Source organism: Odontesthes bonariensis, chromosome 6, assembly GCF_027942865.1.
Source record: "Odontesthes bonariensis isolate fOdoBon6 chromosome 6, fOdoBon6.hap1, whole genome shotgun sequence".
Classification (NCBI taxonomy): domain Eukaryota; kingdom Metazoa; phylum Chordata; class Actinopteri; order Atheriniformes; family Atherinopsidae; genus Odontesthes; species Odontesthes bonariensis.
The window spans coordinates 30,793,579-30,817,149 of NC_134511.1; positions in this window are offsets into that span (position 1 = coordinate 30,793,579).

Consider the following 23,571-nt stretch of genomic DNA (forward strand, 5'->3'; position numbering starts at 1 on the left):
GTTCAATGATTTTCTTTGAACATTGGCTCCTCTTTCACAAACTTTCTGTCCAATCTTTGTACCCGAGCATTTTCAGAGGTATGTGTTTTTTTAAGCCACTTCACAATGACTGATGAATCATTAGAACATAAAAAAGGCACCTAAATCAGGGGATGAAGCAGTGTTGTGTCCACACATAACAGACAACTTAGCAAAGAGCCTATTCTAAATAGTATCTTTAGGTACTTTGTTATTGTCATATGTTTCATAGTATTGTCAAAGATAACACAGTTTGGAAGAACATGAAATAGTATTTCCGCACCAACATGATGTCATATAGGCAGTATCACCTTAGGACTCGACAGTCACACACATCCAACAGTGGTTTCCTGCTTTGGCCTTTACACACTAAACTATTCCCAGCCTCCCTACATCTTTTTACAATATTCTGCTCTATAAACAATGAAAAAAAAAGTTCCTTTTATACCCAATCCTGACACCCTCACCTGTCAGCAGTTAATCTACTGATCCTGAAAAGTTCAGAGACTTTCAATTTACGCTGTTGCAGCTGTTTTCCATGTGGCCTCAACTGCTCTCTTCTCTTTGGGAGCACTTGAAACCAGACACTGACCCTCAGAGAACACAGCTACAGTATATGGACACAAGTCCTGTCAACCAACATTTACTCAGAAGCCCAGACATCAAACCAGGTTCTCCTGTATTTAAACCAATTCTGGGTCCTGCATATATACGGTATTGCATCTTTTATGGTAAAACTGGGTTGCATTGTATTGCATAGTCTGTGTTTTTGATTCTGCATTTCTTTATTCAGAGTTTCGTTCTTCCTGCTCTATTTTGTGGAGCCTAGTCTCTAGTGTTCTTTGCTAAACTTACTTCCTGTTCTTGTTTTACACCTGGATTCATTTAGCAAATGATCATCACCTTCCTTTTGTTAGTCATTTGCTCCTTCTGTATTAACACTCCTTGGTTTCCTTTCTCCGTTGCAAGATCCCTGTCAGGATTTTCTTTTTATCTCCCCATTGTCAGCCAGTCCTGCATCTTAGCTTTAGATTTGTTTCAAGTTTGTTTAATTTTTTAAGTTTGTTGTTTGGTATTGCAGCTCTTTGTCCCAATCTTCCTGCTCTTTGCCCATAAATCTGTATTGGGTCCTCCGTCTTCACCACCTTGTGACATGCAATTCGTTTCTGTGAGCCTCGCTGCCAACTATAGTCATTAAATTATGACTGTTTAGCAATGACCCAAGGCAGATGTTTAACTTTAGTTCTCCAAGTTTTTGTTTGTGGTAGGTTACAGTATTTGTATGTAACAGAGCATCCGCATGTGCTTTTACATAGTGATGTCAATTTTCCATCATCAGTGTTAATTTGGACTCAACCACCTCTAAGGTTAGGTGGTGAAAGGGATGGCAGACGATCCTAATCCATTGATCCCTCTGACACACAAGATATTGCATCAGTCATTGTACTACTTATACTATCTCTCTCGTGATTCCTTACTCTCCTGTGCTCTCACTCACAGATAGTTAGAGTTATTATACTTGGTTAAATGTACATATTTTATAACACATGCTCAGAAATTCACTAAAATCTCTATGGCTACAGCTTATATGTTTGACCTCAAATGCAGTATGGCTCCTGTCATGTCCGTGTGAACACTGCCCAACAGAGAGAAACACCAGATACTCTACCATCTGACAAACTACAGCCATGGTTTGACAGGTGCACTTATGAGCTTCTTACCTGTTTTGTAGCGTAGGCTGTTATCAGTTCTCTAATTGTGCCATCTATCAAGGTAGTGAGATCCTATGCTGAGCTATAAATCAAAAGCAATGTTTCTGCTGTGTATATAGGGGCTGTCATTATTCCTTTTTGAAAATGTAAATTATTCTAGTGCATTTTGGTACACTTATATAACAATGAAATCAGATTAAGGCAATTCATTCAACATACCAGCCATTTGTACTTTAAAGGCTCCAAAGATTTGATGGGAAGCTGTTTTAAATATCTATGGATATGATAATATGTAAGGTGGCCTCAGTGGCTTTTGCATTGCATCCTGACCCTCTAAGATGGGTCACGCATGACATTCATGCCAAGGCAACAGTCAGTCAGGCAGGCTGCACTGCCAGCCATTCCAATTACAGAGACATTAGCAGGCAGCGAGCAGCAGCTAATTTGACAAGCTGAGATGATGCCCATTCAAATCCATCCTGCCTCAGTGGCCCAGGGTAAATATTTCCCCAAGCTCAGTATAAATAGAAAGACAATATTTAAACAGCTGAGAGGAGAGACAGAGCGGGTGAGGAAGGGAAGGAGATGGAGAGGAACTGAAGGAGAGATCTTAATCCTTTATGTTTACATGCAATACATATTCATAAAGTGGCTGATCCTTAAGGTGAAACTGGAGACTTGCTGCAAAGGACTGAACTGTTATCTGATACAACAGAATCTTCAGAGTAAAGGATGACTGTTGTGGAACCTGTATTTCTGGTGTTTTGATTAAAGAACTTTGGGGATATTGGATTTAAAAAATAGGCAAAGAGAGTTGAGCTGAAACTGAACAAGAGTTGTATCTTTTATTATTGCTGGATTTCTTCTACAACCACATTTAGATCCCATCACTCCAGAATCTGAAAAGATTTTGCACTAAATTACAGGTTATTTCTGGGGACTCCATTGACAAATGTCAGTATGGAACTGAAATGCCAGAAAAACAATAGCCCAAAGCAATCTAATAAAAATGACTGCACAATGTATCCCGTCTTCACTGCCCATTGCATCTCCGACAAAAATGTTTGCTCTTTTTGCTTTCGTCAACATTCGTTTCAGGAGGAAACTGGCTGCCAGCTCTCAGGTCATTGCCGGGAGTATGCTATGTTTGGTGGTTGACCTGCGACACAAGTAACAATAATCTAGGTCTCTGCTACTAATATTGTTTGACTGAGGTTAGAAAAAGTCTTTGTTGTGCTTCAAGTAAGTGTTGACAGGTCTTTTACCAACCCCACAGTTATACTTAACCGGCCACAAACAAGATAAACTTCAACAAGACTTCTGTGAACTTGGAGACTCTCATTGTACCTATAGACTTTCTTCGTTTGGAAGTTTGCTTAAGATGACACGTTGTCTTTTTGGGCAAACAGTGGCCATAAATGTTCAAGCATAGTACATTAAAAGTGAATGGGTAAAAAATACCTCTCTTTAAGCCCAAAAATCTACTTAATTGTGGATTTTTCTACTTTTTTGATCATTAGAAGGCTGATCAGAAGGAAGGAATTTAACTACTGACATAATGACTTGTGAACGAAATGTATTAATGTTATACTTGATTTGAAGGCAGCTCCTATGAATGTCAGATGTTTTGCACTTGAGGCACTGCCTCATTGGCTTTATATTTCACCATGGGAGTGCATCATTAAAGGGGACTACAGTGATGTCATTGTTATGCCAAGTCATTCTCACTCCCGATTCATTACATATAATAGCTAGTTTTAGTTGTTAGTTTATTAACAACTTTAAAAAGTTGGGGTGGATATATTTAAAAATAGGGTTAAGGGTCAGGTATAGAAACTTACAGACTTACAGATTTAGCTGAAATTTATGGATCACTGAGAGGTTTTTGCAGAACTTTAGGACAAGCTGTTGAATACAGCCATTTTATTTGAATCAGGTGTGTTTGAGCAGGGAAATATCTAAACGGTACTCCCTGAGGGTTGGAGTTGAGGAACACTGCCATAGACTATAACAAGCTTTATTTAACAGTAATGAACAACAGCCAACATTCAGAGGTCTGTTTTTCTCTGAACTATAAACACAGTAGAGTTAAAGCAAGCTGAGGATCTGATGAGATGGGCATATTAAAAAACGAAAAAATCTTAACCTTATGATGGCACTAAATAAGAAATGGCAATAAATCAAAATAAGAATTCTACAAAACAAAACCTTATCTGTAACAAAAGGAACTTCTGAGGTAGATGATCAACTCCAGGACAGGGAGGGTATTCCAGTCCTTTGACTGTCCTCACAATGGGAACCGTTGCTAAGTTTTGTGCTATGCTGTTGCATTGTCCTGTCATATGGATAAATGAGGCAGAGCGCAGGAGCAAAGAATAGATCCAGCACTATTATGCTTGTGCACTTACTCAACCCAGATACACTCTGTCTCCCTAAATACCCAAACCTTCTGTCTGTAAAGATGGACACATGGATCCAGGCCCGCCGATAGGGGGGACAAACGGGTATTTTGTCCCAGGCCCAGGAATGGGGAGGCCCAAAAAAAAAAAAAAAAAAAGGAATATGCGCATTAGTCCGCAAATATGTCTAAATGTTTCAGGCACGCACGCCAATCAAGCTGAATTGATTTGAGAATCATCCCCGGTCAGCTGAATGACAGCCAGTGTAACACAGCTCTGGTTTAACCTTATTTTGTTTAAAATAAGCCAGTATAGACAAGGCAACGTGTGAAATTGCCATTTAGATAGAGTTGAATGTAACGAATGGGTTATAAACGTGACGTTTTGGGGTAGCCTGTAACTTTCGTTTAGACTGGGGGGGGGCATTCAGAGAATTTTGTCCCGGGCCCAGCCAAACCTGTCAGCGGCCCTGCATGGATCGACCGAAAAGGAGCTGAAAATGTTCATTGTTCCCTTGAGGACCTCATTGATCTTGCCAATCACTTAATTCGCTGCCTTATCAATGACGACTCCCACCTCTTTCCTGTCAGTACAGACCGATCGATCCGTGTTCGCCTGATTGCATGTTCGACAGAAAGCTCACGAACGCGAGAAAACATACACTTAATCACGCAAAGATGTACACACATCTACATTGAGGTAGAGGTGATAATCTTTGTGAAAGACAGGTGTCATTGGAAGAGGATCAGGAATAAAGGAGAGCAGAAAGAGAAGAAACAGTGAAAGAGATGTCAGACAGTTGGCTGGGCTGTGGGCTGCATTAACACTATTATGAGTCAGTGACCCACAAATTAGCACAAACCTACTGTCCCACACACACTTGCTCAGATTTCTACTGGCAGTAACAATAATGAAGAGGATCCAAAACTGACATTCATGACAAAAGGAGTTCAACCTACTTTAAGAAAAAGATTAGATCTTAAATATAAACACTTTAAAGACTTTACTTACTGTATATTTTTTTTCACCTGTTTACCCTGCTGACTGTGTCACAGAAATATCCAGTTTCTGTTCCTTAAATCCAAAAAAAAAAGTCCATGCCCGCACTCCTTAAGAAGGAGGATAGAGTGGGTGAAATAAATGCCTGAAACAAAGGGGTGAAAGAGAATGGAAAGGATGTGTGTGGGATGGAAAGAGTGGAACAGGAAAATGTGTTCTTGTGGAGCTGAGGATTTACCTGTTTCAGGTAAATCTTTTCCATGGCATTGTGCAACCCTAGAGTATGGTGTATTGGAGCCTTTATTACGGGACTTTCAGTACTTCTATGAGAGCTCGGCTCACATTGCTGGCAGTATGTCAGACTCTGGTGTATGTTGGACTCCAACAGGGCTGCCTTTTGTCACTGACTGCTTTCATAATTTTTATGAACAGAATTTCTAGCTGTAGCCAAGGGCCCGAGGGGTTCAAGTTCTGTCAGCTTAAGAATGCATCTTTGCTTTATGTGGATCTTTGCTTTGCTTGTTGGAGTGGAGAACTCCAACAAAAACTGAAGCAGTTTACAGTTTAAATGTGAGGCCAGCCGGGATGAGATTTATCACCTCCATGTCTTAGGCCATGGTTCTCAGTCAGAGAAGGATGGGAGTGAGTTGCTGCCTCAAACGGAGCAGTTTAGCTATCTTGAGGTCTTGTTAATGTGTAGAGCAGAGGGGAGATTGACAGGCAGACTGAGGCAGCATCTATAGTGATGTCGAGAGAGCTGAGTCGAAAAGCTGTCGGTTTTCCATTTAATCTACATTCTAACTCACCTATGGTCATGAGCTGTATTTGGTAACTGATGATACAATACAAGTGGCCAAAATTAGCTTCTTTGGAAGGGTGTTTGGGATCTCCATTAGGACTACTGTTGCTTTGTCATCAGGGAGGGGCTCGGAGTAGAGTCCCTGCTCATCTGTACTGAAAAGAGCCATTTAGGGTGGATAAGACATTTGGTTAGGATGCCCTCTGGACCTCTCCCAGGGGAGGTTTTTCAGACTTGTCTACAACAGTAGAAGACCTAGGACGTTAACTGCCACATTTCTTCCTTGGTAATTCAAACATGCCAAACAAAGGAAGCTCACCTCTGTATGTACCAACTGTCAAGCACGATGGTAGAGGGCTTGTTCTGCAGCCACAGGACCTGGGCACCTTGCAGTCATTGAGTCCACCATGAACTCCTCTCTATACCAATGTATTCAAGAGTCAAATGTGAGACCATCTGTCCGACAGCTAAAAGCTTGACTGAAACTGGGTCATCAACAGGACAATGATCCCAAACACAGTAGCAAATCTACAACAGAATGTCCTAAAAAGAAAAGAATCAAGGTGTGGCAAAGTCCAGACCTCAACCTGATTGAAATGCTGTGGTGGGAACTTTATGGCGCTTTTCCACTAGCTCGGCACGGCTCGCCACGGCTCGGTTTGGTTGTGTTTCCATTACACTTCGTGCCTCCTCGACGTGGGCGCGGTCGTCGTAACACGGCTGGGCGTGTTGCTGCTCACCCTGTGGCTTTTTGTCGCACAGAAGGCAAGAGAAGAGAGCCAGAGAAGACTCCTGGCCGCCAGACAAAACAGTATTGAAAACAGTATTGAAAAGTACCGGAGAGTTTTGTTACGAGCTTCAAAAAGACGACGTTTGGAGGTAAGCTAACGGTTGCTAACGCTAGCTTTTATTATCCGCGTTATGACGCTTCCAGTGACGACACTCATCGCCCAATCAGTGGAAGGCAGTCGGCTGATGTCACGTTTTAGTAACGCTTCGGCCCGCTTGGAACCAGGGCTGAGGTGATACGGAAAATCGTCCCGGTTGCAGGTACTGCGTGCTAGTGGAAACACGCAATAGCGCGCCGAGCCGAGCCGAAGCGAGCTAGTGGAAAAGCTCCATAAGAGAGCTGTGCATAAACCAATGCTGTGAACCTCAATGAACTGAAGCAACCAGTGGCGGCTGGTGATTCAATTTGTTGGGGGGGGCGCAGTTGCGCGTGACGGGTCAAATAGCACCTCACAATCAGAACACAACACACAAATTCTAAAAACCACCTAAACTAGACCATTGTTCAAGTATTAATACAATTAGAGAGATACTTTGGATATTGTTGACCTTAAATAAAGAGTTTTGGGACAGAATAGATAAAGAAATATAGGCTACTGTAATTAGAATAGACCACATGTTACACCATCTAAACACCAGTCAACTAGATAATTGTTAAACTATCAATACAGTTAGAGACAGACATTGGGTTGATCAAAAATGAAGAGTTTTGGGGCAGAATAGATTCAGAAAGTAGGCTACTTTAATGAAAATAGACCATATGTTATACCATAACCACAACATAATAGTACGGAGGGATGATGGTTCTGAATTTCCTATTCTATTGCAAAATGTACAAATATTCAGGAAAAACAAAGACCATATTAAAAGGTAGGTGTGTCTAATGTTTTGAGGACTAATATAGAAGACTGGGTCAATTCTGATGTTTTTAAATGTGCTATATAAATAAAGCTGACTTGACTTGACTGCACTGAAAAATGGACAACAACTAATTTCTACAACAGAGACTCACCTCTGCAGCAATCCTACTGTCTGTGGTCTTCTTCCCCGAGAGCCCGGCGCTTCCTCGGATGCTTGCTTGATGGACGTGATTGATTAGATGAATTGTCCAATCACGTTAAGATTAAAAATAAGGAAAACTCTGCCATTGGTCTGGGCGCACAGAGCTGCGAACGAGAATAAATTTTTCATGCGCCAATGAAAAGCTGCCTCTGCTTGTTCGCGGTAAAAAAGTTTGCTAGCTCTCATAGACTCCAGTGTTACCAGCGACCACCTGGAGGAGGGCTTTATATCCAATAGCAAATAGCAAGCCTATCTTAAAGTCGAAAGCATTTAATGGTTGCTGGCAGTGGCATGTAGCCTACAGCAGAGTTTATCACACCACTGCACGAGTAAAAACGCAATGTACAAATGTATAATTAATTTCATATTTGTTATGGTTGATTCACGGGAGGGGCGGCGCTCTAGCGCCCTCTATTGACCAACCGCCACTGGAAGCAACGCTGGAAAGAAGAGTGGGCCAAAATTCCTCCACAATACTGTGAGAGACTGATAACGTCATACAGAAAACAGTTTCTACAGTGGTTCTAGAAGCTGTTGAATCATTCAATTCAATTCAATTAATTTTTATTTATATAGCACCAAATACAACAAATGTCATCTCAAGGCACTTAGATAATAAAGTCCGATTCAAGCCAATTGGAATTCAATTAATTGTAATCATAATTATTCATAAAATAATCCAATTCGTTCATATAGAGCCAATTCAAAAACAATTTCCTAGCTAAGGAAACGAACAGATTGCACTGAAATATTATTATTTTTTTTTTCGGTCCATTCTCCCGTCCTGCGCGTGCCTGAGGCGACTGTGGAGAGAAACGACTCCCTTTTAACAAGAAGGAACAGGAAGGAACCTCTGGCAGAACCAGACTCAGGAAGGGTGGCCATCCGCCTCAACCAGCTGGGGTTTGAGAAGACAAGGATATCTGTTGGAACAGGGAAACACGAGTTAATGACCACAATAATGTCACATATACATAAAGAGAGTAAAGTGAGGAAAGGTGTGACAGATGAGGGCCCCCCAGCAGTCTAGGCCTATAGCAGCTCAACTATGGGATGTTTCAGGATCACCTGAGCCATCCCTAACTATAAGCTTTATCAAAAAGGAAAGTTTTAAGCCTGGTCTTAAAAGTGGAAAGGGTGTCTGCTTCCCGGACATTTACTGGCAGCTTATTCCACAAGAGAGGGGCCTGATGACTGAAGGCTCTGCCTCCCATTCTACTTTTAGAAACTCTGGGAACCTCAAGTAAACCTGCAGTTTGGGAACGAAGTGCTCTGTTAGGAAAATATCTTACAATGAGATCTTTAAGATATGATGGGCTCGGTCATTAAGAGCTTTATATGTAAGGAGAAGAATCTTAAATTCTATTCTGAATTTAACAGGGAGCCAAAGAAGAGAAGCTAAAACTGGAGAAATATGATCTCTCCCACTAGTTCTCATCAGAACTCTGGCTGCAGCATTTCAGGATCAACTGAAGGCTTTTCAGAGAATATGTGGGACAGCCCAATAATAAAGAATTACAGTAGTCCAATCTTGAAGTAAAAAATGCATTGACTAGTTTTTCTGCATCACTCTGAGACAAGATGTTCCTGATTTTAACAATATTACGAAGATGAAAAAAAGGCAGTCCTAGAAACCTGTTTTATATGCGAGTCAAATGATAAATTCTGGTCAAAAATAGCTCCAAGGTTCCTCACTGTAGAACTAGAAGCCAAGGAAATACCATCTAGAGTAACTACATAGCTAGACAATTTCTCCCTGAAGCGCTCAGGTCCAAAGATAACGACTTCAGTTTTGTCTGAATTTAGAAGCAGACAGTTCTGAGTCATCCAGGTCTTTATGTCTTTAAGACATGCTTGTAGTCTGACCAACCTATTGGGTTCATCTGGTTTTATAGATAAGTACAACTGGGTATCATCAGCATAGCAATGGAAATTTATGCCATGCTGTCTAATAATGTTACCTAATGGAAGCATGTATAAAGTGAAAAGAATCGGTCCAAGCACAGAACCCTGAGGAACTCCATGACTTACTCTGGTGTGTGAAGAAGATTCTTCATTTACAAGAACAAACTGAAGTCTATCAGATAATGGGGTCATGGGGTGTACTTAGTTTTTCACACACTGCTTCTGCATTTTGGCTCTGTTTTTGTTGGATAAAAAGTGATGAGTAACGTCACGAGGCTGATGATTGATGGTGTTCTGAAAACCATTACATACATAAAAAAATAGTCATTCTAACTGCCTTGGACTGTCACAGATTTTCTCAAATAACATTTAAGTAAAAATAATCATGAAAGATCTTTAGCTGAGGACAAAGAGAAGTCTAGAAGAATGATAAAAAACATGCAGACCTACTATAGTGGAGAGTCAGAGAACACAGAGCGTCATTATGTCTGAGGAGTAAGAAAACCCACTCTTTCTGTTAGCAATAGTTCTTGAACTTATTTCCAGTTGGTATGAAAGTCCTGTAAGTGCTGTCGAGGAAGGTAGGACCATTTGGTATCCTCAAAGCTTCTTGACTGTTACACCGCCAGTCCCCAGAGAATAAACCATCTGTCACAGATGTTACCCATGATGGCTCAAGAGGAGGCACAAGCCCGGAGAATGGCCATACAGAAACAGAAACTAAGCAAAGGAATCACAACTTGCAAAGTTTACATTGTAATTTAGAAATAATCACAAAACAACAGATATCGATAAACAATATGTCTGTGGTGCTCTTCTTAAAGCTTTCTAAAAGTAAGAGAAGGCCGGTCATGTCAAGCAGGATCTGAAGGAGTTATGTATTGTTTGATAAAGCTGTTAAATTATCAGAATAAACACACTGCAAAAGCAACTCCAGTCTTATACTATAGAAAAAGAGATATAAATTCAACCAAGTTACCATGTAGCTACAATATGTTTTTAACCCGACAGCAGCTTTAAAACATTGAAAACATTTTTTAAAGCTGCCGTCGGCAGGTTTTCAAAATTGCGAGTCTAAAGTCGGAAAATTCGAACTGATACAACTTTCAGGTCCCTCCCCCAACCTCTAACAAGCTCCGAATCGCCCCCCAAACCCCTCCCCCTCTGTGGACGAGGTTGTGCACGTGAGTTCACACCAGTGTGAGCGCACACAAGCTGGGGCAGACTCACGCTCAGCAGCGTGTGCACAATTCTCCTTTAAGATTCAATTCCCAAAAATTCTTGAAATTACAATTATTTCCAATGCAGTGTAAAAATATCAAATACTTGTAAATTTCAAACATACTACAATGTGCGTTTTTCCTCAAAACCTTTTCTTCCTAAACTTTTGGATGCAATAAAACTAAACTAACCCGAATCTACTCTTTCAAGAGTTGAAATTGTAGAAACTTCCACACCAATATAGCTCCAGACGGATTAATCACGTTTCCAGTTTAGCTGAAAATAAACATTATTTTCTTTGCTTCATTTGTCAGTTTCATGTGTGTTGTTTCATTCCTGTGCGGTCCACCCTGGTTCGATGCCTGGCAGCCCGTGCAGCTCCATCACGCTGCCAGTGCAGCCAAAACCCAGGCCCAAACCGAGGGCCCCCGCCGGCCTCTGCAATGGAAAGCAGATGGCTGTTCTTCTGACGGCAGCCGGCTGTCCAAGAGAGGAAACTTCTCATTCGATGTCATCCATCATCGGGACAGGCAGTAGGGTGGAGGGGAGCGAGAAGGAAAGGGAGGAAAGACAGAGTACTGCCTGACACCGGGCGTCTGGCCTCTTTCAAATGTCTTCACATGGCACATTTAGGTCTTGCACTCATACTCACATGTAAAAACACACGCATACCCACGAAAAAGGATTTTTGCTCACACCCATGCACAGCCCACACACACACTCACACAGACCAGCAAATATATTCAGGCTCATGCTCCTGTTACTTGCCTTTCATTAGTGGTATTATTCTTTTCAGCTCAGGGTCAGTTGAGAGAGGCCTTTTCTGGCCGACCTCCTCTCCTGAGGCAGAAAGAAATGAAGAGACAAAGGGGGTTAGAGTTAGTATTTGACTGCTTCTGGTCGTCTTTCGCATTTGTCTACACTGTCTTCTCACGGGCGTCTAAGGGCGTAAGTATAAAGAGAGGTAAAAGAAGAAGAAGAAGTAGGATGAGAAGAAAAAAGAAAGAGAGATGGAGCCTTTTGAGTAATGTACCTGACAGCTGAGGATCATTAATCACTGTCAGACTAGAAAGGAAAGGAGGGAGGACGAAGACGAGGAGGGCGGGGGTGGCATTTGACGTGGCAACACACACACAAAAACACGTGCCCTCGATCCTACACACTCTCAGCTTCACACATTCTTTCACAGACCTCCTACTTCCTCATCCCTCAGTTCTGCTCAACTGTTCCACACAAGAGAAGAGTTTTCTCAAAATGTCAAAAGAGGACTAAAGGACTAATGACAGAAAAAGAAGAGAAACAAGCAAAAGAATAAACACACACTCTTGTGCACACACTGGAGTCCTGTCATGTCTGTGCGTGGCTCATACTAAGAAGGGCTGCAGAGGGTTTGACTCCACGCGGCAGGCCACCATTGCTCAGCAGGGATGGCCATTCACAGCCTGTCAACCCACCCTGCTGCATGAGGCTTGGACAAAGAGCTGCAGAATGTGGGGTTCTCACAAAGAGATGAAGATGACACAGTGACTTCAAATCTCAAACATGCATGAAAAAACAGACAGTCCACTCCCCACACACATAGGCACATCCTTGTCTCCCACTCTCATCCCGTCCTCCTTCCTTCATGCAGCGGGACAGCAGCTGGCCTGTCCGATTGTCAGTCACACTGATGAATGTACTCAGCTGTGTCCAAATACTGTCCTCCCACCTTCCCCTGTCTTTCTCTTCTCATTTGAGTCAAGTACTTTGTAGACATCTGATGTTTTACTCCTAACACCAATGCACCGTTGGAATGCAACAACACAGAGTAACATTAAAAAGAATTTTAAAAATGTTTCTATTATGAATTTGAAAGTGAATGCTCAAAGCCAGCCAACTGACTTTAATCTCTGCCTTTTTCTCATTCTAAGAAAAAAGAAACTGTTGAACTCACAGTAGCTGTGATTGGAATAAGTAAATCAGTTGTTTACTATTACTAAATTGTTCAAATTCAGTTCAGTGAACTGCTTCCCAAATATACAACTCTCCCTCATGTCCCCTGAGCTCCCAGGAGTTATTAGCTGGGTTTTCATTCACTAGCAAAGCAAATCTGAAACAATCCACTTGGGACAACAGGTCAATAGGACCTTGGGACAACATTTGGGTCTATAGGTCAACAAGTAGTTGTCCTAACCAGCCACAGTAGGTTTTTTACCCCCCAGATGCACACAGAGGCTACGTTCGGACTTCATGTCAAATTGGGCCCAAATCTGATTTTCTGCTTATATTTGATTCGGACCAGATTTTTTTTTCATGGCAATGTGAATAGCACAAGTCACATCAGATTTTTTAGAATACTTTGCTACTTCAGTATGTGGTCATAAATCGGATACAGATTGGATTTTTTGCAATGCAACCTCAGTCTGAATGGTCAAATCGCAATTCATACCACCTCCACGTCGCTCTTGATCGACGTTCGTTACAATTCTGCGCAGGCGGAAGTCATAACATGTCTGTGTTTTCTAAACATGATAGACAAGAGCACAGACTCTAGCCAATAGGAGACCAATGAGCTGGACTTAAAAAGCATTTGGGCGGATGATTCTCTCCAAGCAAAACTGAGAGGTTAATTTTGTGTAAATAGACAATGGTGTTTTGCTGTAACTTTGGGGCATTCTCAGAAATATTTGAGGTACAGTATATGCTGGTCTTAGTTGTGTTAGTGCTACTGTTGGTTCTTTGTTTTTCTTTTGAAAAGACTCGTTAAAGTGGACAAGGATTTACTTGGGTTGAAGTGTCATTTAAAGGACAAGACCGTTTTTTTGACATTGGGCCCTTGATTTCACATTATAACATGATGTTCTACTCACCCCTGCTTGTTGTTGGTAATTTGGAGCTGTTCCAAAGATATTCGAGAGGCGTCTGGCTGCTCTCTTGAGATATTCGGCCATGAAACGGTTCCCTATGGGCAACGTTATACAGGCACAAACTATGCTGTTTATAATTTATTAATTACTGTACACTAGCACTGATAACGTGGAGGTGCGTCGCTTACTTAAAAAAATCCGGGTTACTGTAATTTTGAATTTTTGTCGTAAAGTGGGTGTTACTGACGTCATCATCGTGCTACTACCACAGACAGCCCACAGACCTGCTGCCTATTTATTCATTCGGCTAAAATTCAAAATTACAAAATTTAGAACAGGGACACAGTTTATGGAAATGATTAGGTTTGAGAACACCCTGTGTTCTGATGTTGATGATCTGTTGAACTCTTACACATCAAGTCTCTTAAATGTTTTGGATACCATTGCTCCCGTCAAGGTTAGAATGGTTAAAAGTAGGCAAAGGGCGCCATGGAGGAAAGAAGAGTCGGTCAGGGCACAGAAAAGGGAGTGCCGGAGAGCCGAACGGAAATGGCGCAAGTCAAAGCTCCAGGTTCATTATGAGACTAACAAAGAAAAGCTATGTGTGTTCAACCAGACTTTGCGTAGAACAAGGGAGAGTTATTTTTCTGAAATCATCAAAAACTGCAGTAACAACTCTCGTGTCCTGTTTGCTACAGTAAACAGATTAACAAACCCTCCAGTTTCACTGCCTTTAGAACTCATTTCTACATCTAAGTGTAATGAGTTTGCAACATTCTTTAATGACAAAGTTCAAGGCATTAAAAATGCAGTAATTTCCACAACACAAATAACTACTCTGCAGCCAGCTAGACACCTAGAGCTGACACATTTCACACCTGTTACTGACAAAACAGTTGAAGAGACCATCTGCAGTCTGAGTTCATCGACGTGCTGCCTTGATGAGTTGCCCACTAGATTCCTAAAGTCTGTGCTGAGCAGTTTGTTACCATAACTCGCTCATCTAGTCAACATCTCACTCCAGACTGGAACATTTCCAAAGGCCTTAAAAACCGCTGTCATTAAACCCCTTCTAAAGAAGAGCAATCTTGATGCCACAGTACTGAACAACTTCCGGCCCATATCAAACCTGCCATTCTTAGGCAAAGTCCTAGAAAAAGTTGTATACCAACAGCTTAGTGACTTTCTCCTGTCTAACAATACCTTTGATACTTTCCAATCAGGCCTTAGGCCCCACCACAGCACTGAGACAGCTCTGATCAAGGTGACAAATGACATCCGCCTGAACACAGATGCAAGTAAAGTCACAGTCTTAGTTCTGCTGGACCTGAGTGCTGCCTTTGACACAGTTGATCATGCAATCTTATTACTGAGGTTAGAAGACTGGGAGGGAATCTCTGGTCGTGCTTTAAACTGGTTCAAGTCCTATCTGGAGGACAGGAAATATTTTGTTGAAATTGGTAACTGTGTCTCAGACCAAATGGCTATGACCTGTGGGGTTCCCCAGGGGTCAATCCTGGGACCCGTATTGTTCAATCTGTACATGCTTCCACTAGGCCAGCTAATACGCAGCTATAATGTGTCCTACCACAATTATGCAGATGACACTCAGATCTACGTGTCACTGACGGCAGGAGAACACGGGCCTGTAGATACATTGTGTCACTGCATCGAACAGATCAGTGTGTGGATGCAAAACAATTTCCTCCAGCTAAACTCAGACAAAACTGAAATCATTGTCTGTGGCCCACAGAAACAAAGAGGAAGTGTTATCAGTCACCTTGAGACTCTCTCTCTAAAACCTAATAATCAGGTTAGAAATCTCGGGGTAATATTGGACTCAGACCTGAACTTTAACAGCCATATTAAATCTGTAACATCAGCAGCTTTTTACCACCTAAAAAACATTGCCAGAATCAAAGGAATAGTGTCTAAACCAGACTTAGAAAGACTGATCCATGCGTTTGTCTCCAGCAGGTTAGACTACTGTAACGGCTTGCTCACTGGGCTCTCTAAACGGGCTGTAAGACAGCTGCAGTACATCCAGAACGCTGCTGCTCGAGTCCTGACTAGAACCAGGAAATACGACCATATTAGTCCAGTGCTCAGGTCTCTGCACTGGCTTCCTGTTGTTCAGAGAATATACTTTAAAACAGCTCTGCTTGTGTACAAGTCTCTTCATGGTCAAGCGCCAAAGTACATCTCTGACATGTTAGAGCTGCTGGTGCCCACAGTCAGGACTAAACAAGGTGAGGCTGCGTTTCAGTTTTATGCTCCTAAAATCTGGAACAGTCTTCCAGAAGATGTGAGACCTCAACTCTGACAATGTTTAAATCCAGGCTAAAAACAGTTCTATTTAGCTGTGCATATGACACCTGAAAGTATTTCATCTGCACTCTTCACTTTTTAACTAACTAATGATTATTTTAATGGGTTTTTAATTATTATTATTATTATTTATTAATTTTTTTTTTAATTTCTTTATTTTATTTTTTAATTTCTTTTTAATGATTTTATTGCCTTCTTGTGATTTTATGTAGCTGTGAAGCACTTTGAATTGCCCTGTGTATGAATTGTGCTCTATAAATAAAATTGCATTGCCTTGCCTTGCCTGTCTACAGAGAAACTATGGAAAGCATCTTACCCAGCTACAACACTGTATGGTTCTGAAACTGTACAATACACAATTACAAGACCCCGCATTACAGAGTTAGGGCTGCTGAGAGGATCATAGGGGTCTCTCTCCTCTTCATCCATTACATCTTACAGGCACGCTGCTTTTGCAAAGCCTCTGTCATTGTCAAGAACCCTCCTCACCCCTCCCACAGACTGTGTCATCTTCTAGCATCATAGAGGAGGTTCTGCAACAGCTCCTTTCCAAACCATCTGTGAACCATCACTTCACAAATGACAATAGATATATTCAGTACACCTTTGCTCAAAGTCACAGTGACTGTGCACTTGCACTTTATTCTCTACCTTATCTAAACTACTTACAGTTCTGCTGTTGGTAATAAGTAATATGCATTTTTTCTCTACACTATCTATGCTATTTATTGTTTATCTGTCCATGCACCTTGGTTCATAGAATTAACATTTCATTCCTCTGTATACTACATATGTGGAGGGATGACAACAAAGTTGATTTGAGTCGAGTTAAGTGAAACCAAGCGTTAAATAATGATTATCCAGTGCACCTGCTGTCTACACTTTTTCACCAGTGCTTCTTTGACATTCATGGATTTATGTGCATTGTCCTCTTTGTTATTAATTCAGTTGTTGTTGGTCCCTCCTGGCTCCAGCAGATTGGTTCAAATCTAACTTCGAACCACTCAGCATTCGATCTACGTGTAGCATCATCCACGGAGGCTATGTGCTGATAGATTTTTGCAAGGACTGCATGTCTGCGTGGGCTGAGAGCTCTGCAAGCAATACCTCAATAAAAATATCAAATGGCTTCGAGCCTGTGCTGTAAAATGGCTTTGTGGGTGAGAAAAGGTGGGTAAACAGTGCTGGCACATAATTGAGAGCATCGTTGTTTTGGAGGGGTCGGAGATCATCCAGCTGCCTGTTATTTGATTAGAGGGCATACTCCTCCACCCGAGCCACGGGTGCCTCAGAAAATGATCCCAATACATAAAATTCAAATAGCTAAAACTGAGAATAGGAGGCAGAGTTAATCCTTATATAATTGCAGTATATACACGTATAATAAGCAATATACAACTTAGATACAGAACATTTTCCTGCCTTGTTATGATCACTAACTGAAATGTGTTCATTTAATTTACTGTCACTTTTCACAGGGATCATCTATAATAAGAATACAACACTGTCTCTGTTGGTCATGGTGGCTTTTTGCCAAAGACCACAGCTGGGCCTCCCAACCACTTCCTGGCATCCACAGCTTGCAGTGTTCTAACCTGAATGAAGCCAATCACACACAATATAAAATCACACTCTTCAGAGCATGTGGCTGACTCAACTCTCAGTCACTACTGATTGCCCCATTTTATGGTTTGGTCAGTTTTGCTCCAAAAGGAAATGAATGGCAGCTTTACTTGGACAATAAGTTTAATTTGAGCTGTATTTCCATCAGCACCAAACCTCATTGAAACACAAGATGATGATGCTGATTATTTGACATTCAAAAACCTTTCATTGCAGTAATAGCTGTAATGCCATTCTTTACTTGGATTGTGGGTTTTGACGGTGCTATTGATAAACGTTTGTTCGGATTTCAAGAATATTCACAATAGCCAGAATATATTACCCTCCTGGTGGCATAGAGATTAAGTTTACAAGAAAGCAACAAAATATTCAGGTTAGCTCAGGGCCTATTTTCTGAATGAGCATAGACACACACACACACATTCAACTTTGTTAGGGCAAAAGCACTTAAGGTCCCATATACCTAAAAATAAATAAGTGTAGAACCACCAACAGTGTGCCTGATATGAATGCCCTGGCAAACTTAGTCATCAGGGCTGAAGATTTGACAGTGGTCACTATGCATGAGATCCAGAGTTACTTTGTAGAGATAGAGAAATCCTTACAGTAGGCTCTCCATTTGTGCATTGTACTGGTCTTAATGGTATAGTGGTCAGACAGAGGCCACTCCCCATTAAAATGAACAGAACAGCCTGCTGACAGCTTTGCCATAATACCCCATGTAAGATTTATCTTATTTTTTGTATGGGGAGAATGTGCTTTGGCAATGCTGTTTGCCATCCAGTCTGCTACATATCTGATTAAATACACTGTATGAAGACAGAGCATGCTTAGTATCTTCAGAGATGGAGGCAAAAATTACCAAAGGGGAGGTCTGCAAGAGGACCAGCATGAAAACAGAAATAACTGGGAGAGAGCCAGGCCAGAGATTGAACACTCCTTTTCTGGGTGGCAGTGCTGATTCAACAGGAGACAAACCCGGAGCCAGATCATCTGTCTCCATTATGGTCTCCCTACAAATCATCTACATTTCCCCTCTTCTCCTCTGCTGCCCACAAGCTCATAAAGCTAGCTTTTCCATGCTGCTTTTGGCAAAAAGAGTGAGAGAGGCGTCCAAAGAGGTATATTGTGGGTGGTCGAACCAATGCATAGAGACACACACACACGTACCACATGCTATTTAGTTTCGACAGTGTCTGCCACAAAACTGCTATTCTTACTAGAATTATACATTTTCAGCTTTTGATTTCAGCTGAATAAATGATGTAGAAATAAAAAACACTCCTTTGGGATGTCTGCACTTACCATGCGCTCTCCTTCTGGTTTTGGGGTCATTGGAAAATGTTTGTGCTTGTCCTGCACATTTCAGTAAATCTCTGTCACAAACTAATGGACTTACATCTCAGAAAGTTATGCCTGAGTACTTGAAGTGCTTTGATTTAGGTAACTGAGCCTAAATGGTATCAAAGAAAGGCAAGATGACCACACGGAAGTGCTTGAACTACCAGAAGGCAACATAGCAGAGGCTCAAGACAGTTACAAATACCTTGGGATCCCACAGACAAATAATGATCATAAAGAGGACTTAAGGAAGTCAACCACCAAGTATTTCAACTCAACTCAGCTTTATTTATGTAGCAACTTTCAAACGCAAAGTGTAACCCATCCTGCTTAACAGAGCAAAAGCTAAATTTCAACAAAAAATATGAGGATGAAAAATTTAAGACCACTCATAAATATAATAAAATGGAGATAAAAGAAGGAAGCCAAAAAGAAGAGTTAGAAATATACAAAAGACAAACAAGGGAGGTATTAAAATGGTTAAAAAATGTTAAGAATGCTTTTAAAACATGGGTCATCTGAGCCATCCCTAACTATAAGCTTTATCAAAAAGGAAAGTTTAAAGCCTGATCTTAAAGGTAGAGAGGGTCTGCTTCCTGAACCCAAACTGGCAGCTGGTTCCACAGAGAGGGGCCTGATGACTGCAGGCTTTGCCTCCTATTATACTTTTAGAAACTCTGGGAACCACACGTAAACCTGAAGTCTGAGAGCAAAGTGCTCTGTTGGGTAAAAAACACACTATGACCTAAGATCTTTAAGATAAGGATCCTGCATCCAACCAGGAATCTGGTTCCACAGGAGAAGATCCTGTAAACTAAAAGCTCCGTACCAGCAATTCTTGTGTGTTTTTGTGGGGTAATAGGGAAAAATAAGATCTCCCAGATATGTAGGAGCTAGGTCATTAAGGGCTTTGTATTTAATGAGTAGGATTTTAAATCATATTATAAACTTGCGAACCTGTGAAGGGTTCCTAAACAGAATAAGGCAGATCCAGAAGACCCAGCTGAAGAGGATGAACAAAATCCGAGTCATATGTATGCTCTGCCAGTTTGTCACTGGTGCAATAACCTGACCAAAATAGGAAATAAAGTAGAAACATGTAGGGTTTACTTAAAATAAAGAGGTAGAAGACTGCAGGGATCAGAGCTACTGTCCAGGATAAGACATTCAAACCAGAAATGTCCAGATATCCAAACAAAGCATGAACAGTGAGAGGAGCAGATGGGGCAGGGAGGTCATTCACGCCAACAAATGATGAAATCACAGAAAACAGGCAGGTTTTTATTCTGAGTGGTAAGGTTTGGCAGTGCCTTGTGTACCCTTTACTCCTCATATTTTCAGCTGTATATCTACCCAGGTCTGCTCTCCACTCCTCTCCAGTTTATCTGTTTACCTAAGCCCAAGAATTTATTGCGTAACACTAATCGCTCCTCCCACAGCATCCACCAGGAGGGAAACTCATCTAGGTCCATTTGATACCACAATTACTGTGTCTTAGAAAGCTGGAAATCCAACCTGCTTTGCTCCAACCGTCACCTGGATCCTTTACTTAAAAAGACAAAGAAACCGTCTGGATTGAACTGTTTCTGTCATCTTGGATCCCTGCTTTAATAGCCCCACTGTAGACTTTTCATTGTGGTAATTAGCAACTGAAACCTGGTGCAAAACAAGGACAGGAAGCAAAACTAAACACGATACACAAGGGATCAGGCACTACAAAACAACACAGGAAGTAAAATTAAGGTGCAGAATTAAACTCCATCCATCTGTGGCGAGGAACTAAATAAAACTAGTCTTAACTAAAGGGAAAACAAGTAAAACCAACAACGCCACCCTGGGAATTGCACCCAGAGAATTAGGTTACAATATTAAAGGCACACAGGTCCGTCACTCAGGCAGCATGAGACGAGGTTCAAGTTTTAAAATACAATTTTTATACATTTATAAAAACTTGGTTTAAAAAGGGATTCACAAAAAAAGTAAAACGGAATAATGCTGGGGCCAAGTGAGTGGACAAGAGCTAGTGTAAATAAGGGGGCACTCCAAAAGAAAGCTAAACCAACCAAAATCACCCATGTGCCAGACACAGCAAACAAAACCGGAAACGAGGAGGGCCACCACCAAGACACCAGCACCGCCACCACTGGCCACCAGCAACTGCAAAAGAAAAAACAAATTAGAAAATGCAAACAATAAATAAAACAAAACGAAAAAGTAATAAACTGATTCAGTAACAAAACACAACTAACAAAAGTAAAAGAAAGAAAATAAACTCCAAACTCAGGACAAACAGTTTATAAAAGAAAAGTTTAAAACCAACTCCAGGTATTTATGTCTCTTAATCATCTGGTAGGTCAGGCAGACAAAGACAGGATGGCTGCGAGGCAGCGGCGAAACGCAGCCGCTTCGGACAAGCAGCAGACGAGCAGCAGAGAAACGGAGCGGTGAAGTTGAACAATTAAAACATCCAGCAAAGCAGCAGCAGCTCCAGTGAGCCGATTGCGGTAACCTGTACAAAAAAAACGCCATTAGCAGCACTAAATGATCAGTGTGTGCGGCGCGTGTTTAAAAAACAAACATACCTGTTGCCGCAACACAAAAACACACATAAACAACGGAGGGAGGGCGAGAGAGAGCTCGGAATCCACTGCTGGCGTTCACCAACACAGCAGCATACCCAGGGGCAGGGAGCAGCACTTAAGCCGTCACCCTATAGCACAACAAGCACCATGAGCACACAGAAAAACAACCAGCACCGTGATGAAGCATAGGGCAGCCATACCTGTCAGGCCAAATGATCTGATCTGGAAGTGAGTCTGGTGACAATACAGAGGAAGAACCTGTGGGAGGACCGGCGCTTTTATTGTCGCCACCTCATTGATTGGTTGCAATCAGCACTCATGGCAAGCAGCTGTAACAACATAGAGCAGCAGGTCTATGCTGCTACACATCCATCATCTTCCGCTTCTCCGGGGGTCGGGTCGCGGGGGCAGCAGCAGACCCAGACGTCCCTGTCCCCGGCCACTTCCTCCAGCTCTTCTGGGGGGACCCCGAGGCGTTCCCAGGCCAGCCGAGAAACATAGTCTCTCCAACGTGTCCTGGGTCTTCCCCGGGGCCTCCTCCCAGTGGGACGGGCCCGGAACACCTCACTAGGGAGGCGTCCAGGAGGCATCCTAACCAGGTGCCCGAGCCACCTCATCTGACTCCTCTCGATGCGGAGGAGCAGCGGTTCTACTCTGAGCCCCTCCCGGATGACCGAGCTTCTCACCCTATCTCTAAGGGAGAGCCCAGACACCCTGCGGAGGAAACTCATTTCGGCCGCTTGTATTCGCAATCTCATTCTTTCGGTTACTACCCACAGCTCGTGACCATAGGTGAGGGTAGGAATATAGATTGACCGGTAAATCGAGAGCTTCGCCTTCTGGTTCAGCTCCTTTTTCACCACGACGGGCCGGTCCAGAGCCCGCATCACTGCAGACGCCGCACCAATCCGCCTGTCAATCTCCTGCTCCATTCGTCCCTCACTCGTGAACAAGACTCCGAGATACTTGAACTCCTCCACTTGGGGAAGGATCTCATTCCCGACCCGGAGAGGGCATTCCACCCTTTTCCGGCCGAGGACCATGGTCTCAGATTTGGAGGTGCTGATTCTCATCCCAGCCGCTTCACACTCGGCTGCGAACAGCTCCAGTGAGAGCTGAAGGTCACGGCCCGACGACGCCAACAGAACCGCATCGTCAGCAAAAAGCAGAGACCAGATTCTGAGGTCGCCAAAACAGAACGCCCTGGCTGCGCCTAGAAATTCTGTCCATAAAAATTATGAACAGACTCGGTGACAAAGGGCAGCCCTGACGGAGTCCAACCCTCACAGGAAACATGTCCGACTTACTGCCGGTAATACGGACCAAACTCTGACACCGGTCATACAGAGACCGAACAGCCCATATCAAGGGGTCCTACCCTCCATACTCCCGGAGCACCCCCCACAAGAGTCCCTGAGGGACACGGTCGAACGCCTTCTCCAAGTCCACAAAACACATGTAGACCGGTTTGGCGAACTCCCATGCACCCTCCAGGATCCTGCCGAGGGTATAGAGCTGGTCCACTGTTCCACGGCCAGGACGAAAACCACACTGCACCTCCTGAATCCAAGATTCGATTATCCGGTGGATCCTCCTCTCCAGTACACCCGAATAGACCAGGGAGGCTGAGGAGTGTGATCCCCCTATAGTTGGAACACACCCTCCGGTCCCCTTTTTTTAAAGAGGGGGACCACCACCCCGATCTGCCAGTCCAGAGGCACTGCCCCTGATGTCCACGTGATGCAGAATTAAACTGATACAAGACCACAAAACAACAAAGTCCAAAGAGTAATATTAAAGGAGAAGGAGATCTTAATGAAATATCAGTGAAACTTCAACAGCTTATTTTTACCTCTTAATTAATTATTTGCGCCCTCTAATCAAGCGGATCATTTTAAGGTGTTGAATGATCCACCCTATTATACTCCTCCTCTATCCTGCTCAGGG